This window comes from Oculina patagonica, chromosome 7, assembly GCF_052425735.1.
Source record: "Oculina patagonica isolate OP01 chromosome 7, crgOcupat, whole genome shotgun sequence".
NCBI lineage: Eukaryota > Metazoa > Cnidaria > Anthozoa > Scleractinia > Oculinidae > Oculina > Oculina patagonica.
This window is the reverse complement of record NC_135764.1, coordinates 19242178-19249715: the sequence shown is the minus strand read 5'-3', so window position 1 is coordinate 19249715 and position 7538 is coordinate 19242178. Positions and strand designations below refer to the sequence as shown.

Sequence of the window (7538 nt, the reverse complement as noted above, 5' to 3'; positions counted from 1 at the left end):
ATGGCCGACAAGAGGAGAGTAAAGCGAGGTGGACGCTATTGCGTGGCTGGTGGCCCGAATAAGACAAGTTGCAAGAATTCGTCGTACACTGAAGGTGTATCTATGCACTATTTTCCTTCTGCGGATGATGTTCGCCAAAAATGGACGACATTTGTTCGCAGACACAGAAAGGATTTTGTCCCTTCGAAGAGGTCTTGCCTGTGTTCTGTTCACTTTGAGGAGAGCTGTTTTGAACAGAGGGCCGCTATCTTCTCGTTGGAGAGTGCAAACCTTCCGAAGTTTAAGAGATTTCTCATCAAGGGGGCAATTCCAACAAGGGACACGGTGGTTGCCTATTCTTCTCCCGAAAGTGCACGCAAGCGAAGAAAGGTCAGTTCATTGTTGTATTCTTCTACTGTTCTCGAACAGTCACGCTCGGTTTCACTCTTTGAAGTATATTGATTCTAACGAGCTGTTTGTTGCAAAAACATGTCACTTAAAAGATTCTGTTTATAAACTGACACGGATAATAAACGATAGAAAACGTTTTGTGACATTATAATGTCTACTACTCGATCTAGATGAATTTGGACGGCGTGATCGAGAAGTCCACAAGTTTCGCGGGTCGAATATTTTAATTTGGCGCGCTTTATTGTAATTAAATATTTCGTGGCTTTTGAAGTTGAAAAATCTCTGTCTAGTTGGTTGGTTTATTTTTTTTCCGTTGAAGTCCTAGATTTATTTGAACGTTTTGCGAGATAGATACGGGTTTATTTACAATGAGGTCCCAAAAGTTTGTTGGCAACAAGCTAAGTGTTATAACACGTTTGTAAAATTCAGCACATGACATTGAACTAGAAGCATACAACCTGTACACTGCAGTCTTCTGGATGAACCATCAATTTCCCAAGTCAGATTGATTTCATTTGTCCAATTCCACAAACTAAAGCCTGGCTCATGAGGAGATAATATTAAATTAAAGGATATTAAACAAAATATAAAGCAATTTTTGTCTAAACTTTTGTCTGTTATATTTTATTTATTTTTTTTACCTTTTGATTTACAATCAACATACAACCCAGTCTTTTTGTTTTGTTAATAGATTGTCAGGGATGCATATAAAGATGCATGTGCTATAACAACTGCCACGAATAGCACTGCAGTCAATAGCACCTCCACCTCCACATGCAGCTTGTCATCTGTGTGTTTAGAGCCTGAAGGTTCTACTGATGTGACTGTGATCATGGAAGTACCAGTACCTGCAGGTGAAACCATACAAGCATTTGGGGAGATGGACGGAAGCTTGGATATGGAAGGGACTTCACCTTCATTTGTCACAACACCGAATTTGCCAGTTGCGTCATCCACTCCCAAAGTATCAAGGAAGGAAGGCACAAAGAAGTGCAACAAATGCCCGGGAAAATCCAAAAAGATAAAAAAGTGGAGGAGATGACACAAAGGCTTAAATAAGCGGTTTGAAAAGTTGAAGGAGAAATACACTGAGCTTAAAAACAGACAGGTACAGTTGGTGACTATAAAAGTAAATAAATTTCTTACCCAGATTTCCAAAATATACTTGAAAAACCCAGTGATTGAAAATGAGTGAAAAGTAAGGTTGAAATGGAAATGAAAATTATCAGTCTCAGAAAAGAATGAAGTACCCTTGTTTGATATTAGTGCTAAAAAACCCTCACCTCACAATGTCAGGAATAACTTTTACTTCATCAATAGCAACATGTATGAATAAGATGAATCATTTCTGGCCTTTCACTATATATTCGCTTGAATGTGTCTCTGTATTAATAAATTGATTTTTCTCATTTGTTTGTTTTAGGTTGAGTCAGAAGAGGAGGAAAGTTCAGGACAAAGTGCTGATGAAAGTGACCTTTCAGCTAGTGGTGATGATGCTGTTGTGGAGGAAGACACCAGTGCGAGTGACAGTGATTTGCCAGAGGAACCAGACTGGGCAACACTGGAAGACAATGCCTCAGCAGGTTCAAGCACTGAATCTGAAGAAGATGATGATCATGAAGAGGACTCTCGGAATTATGTCAGGTAATGACATTATTCTTTATTATAATTGTTCAGTGTTAAACCTGAACATAGGTCAAGTACCCCCCTCCCCCCCCCCCCCGCATTTATTTCACCTGTCTCAAACGGGTGCATTGTCATACCATGTATAGTGGTACTGTGTACATGTTGACCTAGTTAAAAGCTATTTTGACTAAGTCTGTGTTTTTCTTCAGGAATTTAATTTCATTGCAATTTTATTTACAGAGGCATTAACAAAAACATTTGATATTTTACTTGCAGAGTAGAATCAGGGAAAGCAACCCACGAGGAGCCAAAATTCATACTCTTTTTCAGCATGCTGATGAGTCTGTTCTCCATGTTCTTTTTAAGTGCAAGCAGAATAAACCCACTGTTACCATAAAGTCAACTGGAACAATGGTTACAGTTTACCAAAACTGTTTCAAGTGTGGAGAACATGCTCACAAATGGCGATCACAACCACTGGTGCTTGGAAAGTATCCAGCTGGTAATCTTCTATTAAGCTTTGGTGTCCTTATGGCTGGTGCTTCTATTAGCAAGGTTCTCCTGGTGTTTCGCCATATGGGACTCTCTGCTTACAATGTCCGTACATTCTTCACACACCAGAAAACATTCCTGTTTCCAGCAATATTGCATTATTGGGAGAGTTACCGTGCAACTCTGCTCAACACCATTAAAGGCATGAAGGATGTGATATGGTGTGGGGATGGTCGCTTCGATTCCATGGGGCATAGTGCTAAGTATGGTGCTTACACTATGTTCTGTTCATCAATTCTCAAGGTTGTACATTTTGAACTCCTTCAGGTGCGTGGGTTCAATTTCGAAGTAAACTTTTCATTTGTTTCTCAGTCAATCAAAATACATGAATGATCGCATATTTTTTACAAGACATTTATTGATAAAACTGTTATATGTATTTCAAATACAATCTTTCTATCATGTAACATAACCATAACAATAAACATAAGAAGTTAATAATGATTACCAAAATAAGTAAGAGTAGCAGACAGTGTTTCCAGAGGTCTGGGATCAGGGTCTATTGATGAATTTTTTGGCATTTAGGACACACAGCTTGTGACTCAGGTTACATAGTGGGGAAAAATTAGAAATGAGATTTCTCTGTGCTTCTGCATCTGGCTGTAGTATATTTAGACAATGTATTATAGCCCTCATGTCTTCTTAAAAATGATGATTGTAATTTTAGGCAAATGAAACTGGTGGCAGTTCACCAATGGAGTTGGAGGGTGCAAAGAGGGCATTTCGTTATCTGAAGTCAATCGGTATCTCTATTGGTGTATTCATATCAGACCGCCACAGGGGAATCGCCAAATGGATCCGAAATGATGAGAAAAAAACTACCCACTTCTTTGACATCTGGCACGTGGCACGTTCCATTTGCAAATCAATGTTGAAGTTAAGCAAGGAGAGTGGCTGTGATAAAATTAAAGATTGGATGAAGGGTGTGCGTAACCATCTTTACTGGTGTGTGACCTCAACTAAGCAAGGCTTTGAGAGCATGATTCTCGCAAAGTGGAAATCGTTCATACGACATGTTTCCAACAAACATGAAGATCACCCTGATTCCCTATTTGCAAAGTGTGCTCATACAGTCTTAGAGCCACGTCGATGGATAAAAATTGGTAAATACATGTCTACATGTGTAGAAATAGTATCCATAAGTGATTTTTTAACAGACACCTGACTGACTTTTTTTTCTTATTCCTGTGGCTCATTCTATACATGTAAATAGCATTATCTTTTTCATAAATGTTTGTCTTTTTGAAGGGGGGGAGAGGTAGCAAATGCAAAATGTGCTTTTTAGCACAAAATTGCTCATAATAAGAATTATTATATTATACTAGCCAGTAATTGCCATGAAATGTGACAATATATGTTCAACAAATTTAATGCAAAATAGTACCAGTCTGTGCTGAATTAAAACAATTAATAGCATTTTGTTATTATTGCAGGTACCAAGGCATTTGAAAAGCTGAATAACCTACTGATGTCAGCACAAGACTTCTTGGAGACATCAAGAAACTTTCACCTGATGTGCAAACTAGTTTATTGGAAGGCTTTCATGCAACATTGAATCATTGGCATCCAAAGATGGTGTGCTTTTCCTGGCTAGGCACCTTTTGCAGGTACTTACTTCACTTGTTATTAGCAAAGTTATCATGTAATAAGGCAAATTGGTCTGGAAAGGGAAACAAAACCAAACCCGTTAAGAATCACAAGTGGTTCCTTGCTATATTGCTATGAGAGTATGAGACATAAAAGAAGGTATATGTAATTGTTTCCAAACCAAAGTTTCATCATTGTTTTCAGCCCCATAAACTGAAATATTTTTAACTAATTGATCTATGATACATGAAAAATAACCATTTTTTTTGGATTTAATGTAGACATATCCTTGCCTCACTTCACTTCAATGAGAATGTGCAGAGAGCTACCCAAGTGTCCAAAAATGGCGAAGCTTACATCAAAGTAACCTACCCAAAATTTAAGTTGGGGGAAGAAGTTGTGAGAGAGGTTGCTGTCCCTCCAACATATGGTGAGTAACTTTGTTTGACTTAATCTCTAGAATTGAACTAAAACAGTCTCTGCATGAATATAACATTGACTTCCGATGAAACTGAAAAAACTAAAGAGAATTAAGTTGGAAGCCTACCCAGCTAAAAAGCAAAAACTACCCCATCATAGGACCTGTTGAAACCTTTTTTCATATTAAATTCGTCCTATAGGTTATGTTGATGAGTTGAGGAAATTGGTATTCACTATGCCAGAAGGTGACTTGAAAGCTGTTACCGAGAAATATTCTGCACGTGCTCCAAAGCCCTTGAACACCCAATTCCCAGATCGCCGGGGAAAGGAAGAAGCTGTTGAACTCCATGCAGGCAGAAAGAAAAGGATGGCTACAGAGCTATATCCACCAGGTAAATCTACAGTTGAAGAACTTATTATAAGATTGTTGGTGATTTTAAGAACTATGCCCACCCCTGTTCCCATCAACAAGTGGTTGAAATAAATTACAATCATAATAATTTATTTACTTTAAAAAAGTCGTCGCAGCCCAGGACCCAATGCACAATGTACTGTATTGCATGGGAGTACATGTATATATTTTGTTAATCCAATTTTTGTCATTGTCAGGCCAGGTTTTTATCTGAAGACCAATTTTTCCAACGCTTTAGGTGGCTGACGCATTTCAGTATTTTCCAGCCCTTACACTTTAATGGAACAGTATACAACTCCTAATCAGGTAACTACTATTGTCAAGAAAATGATCACAACTTATTGACCAATGATTACGTATTTGTTTCATACCATTACTGTAATAGCAAATGGTGAAGAATAGTAGTACTGATCCAAAGTATAAGGGCTGGAAAACACTGAAAACCATTTCAGCCGCGTTTCAAGGAATCCAAAAAAGCTTTACTTATCCCATATATATTTGTTTTGCAGTATTTTGTTAATTTTTGGACGATTTTGGGGGATGTCTGGGAGGCGATAGTTTTTCTCAAAGGATTAGTAAAATTTAGACAAATAAAAAATATTGGAGATTTAATGTGATTTTAAAATTTGAATTTGAAGTTAAAAATTGGTGGACGGACACCAAAAAGTCTCCTGACAACCCGGAGTGCTCTTGCGAGGGGGTCAACTGTTTGGAGGTGTTTCCATTCTTTTCTTCAATCCCTTCTTTAAATCTCTTAAAGTTCCATTCAAATTCAGGTAGAACCCCACCTTAAGTTTTGTTCTTGTGAGAAAACAACAGAAGTCAAAGGTTGCGTGATATAACCAAGCATGGATTTTAATTCTCCCTCCCTTTCCATCTCCTTAGCCATTCACCCCCACCTGTCCCTCCCTTTTTACTCTCATTCAATTTAATGTTTGTTTACATTTCCTAACCAATTCAGTATCGTACTAATCTGTGCCAAGCAATCAGATAATAACAGAAATTTGCCTTAATTTTGATCTCCCATACCAAGACCTTAGGGTATAAACCGCTAATAAAACAAAACACACTTGATAATAATTCTCTAAGGTTATGCACCTTGCAGTATTAACGTGCTAACTAACTTGATAACAAACCCCATGTCGTACTAAGGATTTTTACTGATCAACATAGAAAATAAGTTCACAATGGTTTGTTCCCAAAACGTTTTTTACTGTACAGAGGGTCTGTATATACCGTATTGAAAAATTCAGAACGAACCGACTTCTGCCCGCTACCATGATATCATGTTGAAAAATTAGCTCGTTCGAAACCGTAGCAAAATCGTTGGAGACAGACAAGATACAGCCGTTTACTGGCAGTCTTTGAAAATCCTGAATTTCGTCAAAATGAGCCAAAATAAAGTTTAAAAATTTCCTTTATCAATATGGTTCTTATCTTTTTATTCAATTCTATGAACTGCTTTTATGCAGTACTGTCCACAAAGATTTCAATTTCCTCAAAGTTTCGGGACAAATGGATACAAAATATTTCGTGCAGAAACGAAGTTTTACGTCTATAAATACTTCAAGCTGAATGAAAAACCGTTTTGTTTTCATCGATGAGAACCACTTTCAAATAGTTAATGCATAAAAAATAACAATCAGATCAGAATACAATAATTATTAATGTAAGGTCTCGCTATTATGTCTCGGCAGAGATACTTCTTTTTTGCAAGTTCAAATGTATGCAAATTTCGTGTGAAATGTAATTCGATTCCATTGTCTTGTTAACAAACACTCTTTCTTAAGAAAGTTGTATTTTCGTGAATAAAACCCATTGGCCTGTTTTGTTTTCCTGATCATGTTTGTCTGTGATTTTTACAAAACATGTGGTCTTTTTTTTCGGAACTTTAAGTTTAACAAAAATTCCTATTTTGAACACAGATGTCACTTCCGGAATTTCTCATCTAAAATTCAATTGGTATTTAATTATAATTATTCGAAGTTTTCATTTTCAAGTCATCTTTTCATTCGATAGCTTTACCGATCTCGTAAAAAATTCCATTCAAGTTCACACCAATACTGTACATTGCCAATGTTTTGCTGACGTCTTGAGAAGTGTCTTACTAACGTCACTAGTCAAATCTAAAATATATCCAAACCAAGTTGTGCAAACATTCTACTCTTTGTGACAGGCGACTTTGACGCCCAACTGTGCGGAAATGAAAATCGACATACTTCTTGCTAAATATATAAAAAATAGTTTTAAAGTGGAGTCCGCCTCAAAAAAATGTACCGCCAGATCACACTGCCATTTGTAGAAACCAGCAAAGCGTCTAGTTTCAAAGTTTCCCACAAAAACATTGCGTGACATGAATGACGTTACCCCTTTTATTTACAAAAATAGCTTTAACTTTTCAAAGCAACTACAGTTTCACAATGGTGATTATTAGTACTTTACCCCTTAAGCTTTTTTCTCTGTCCTCCCGCCGAAGCAAAGAAGAGAACCAGATTGCAGATTAGCCCAAAAGTCGACCCAGTGTTCCTACAACGATTAACTGTCAAAACTG

The 7538-nt window shown here is 37.2% G+C and overlaps 1 pseudogene across 1 annotated transcript; it reads left to right on the top strand.

Moving 5' to 3' along the window:
• On the top strand, positions 1-5078 carry LOC144659264 (uncharacterized; annotated as a pseudogene). Its single transcript, XR_013571876.1, has 8 exons — positions 1-369; positions 1082-1354; positions 1814-2034; positions 2293-2835; positions 3236-3671; positions 4002-4175; positions 4437-4585; positions 4776-5078. The product of XR_013571876.1 is annotated as an uncharacterized LOC144659264 (transcript).
• The last annotated feature ends 2460 nt before the right edge of the window (positions 5079-7538 follow it).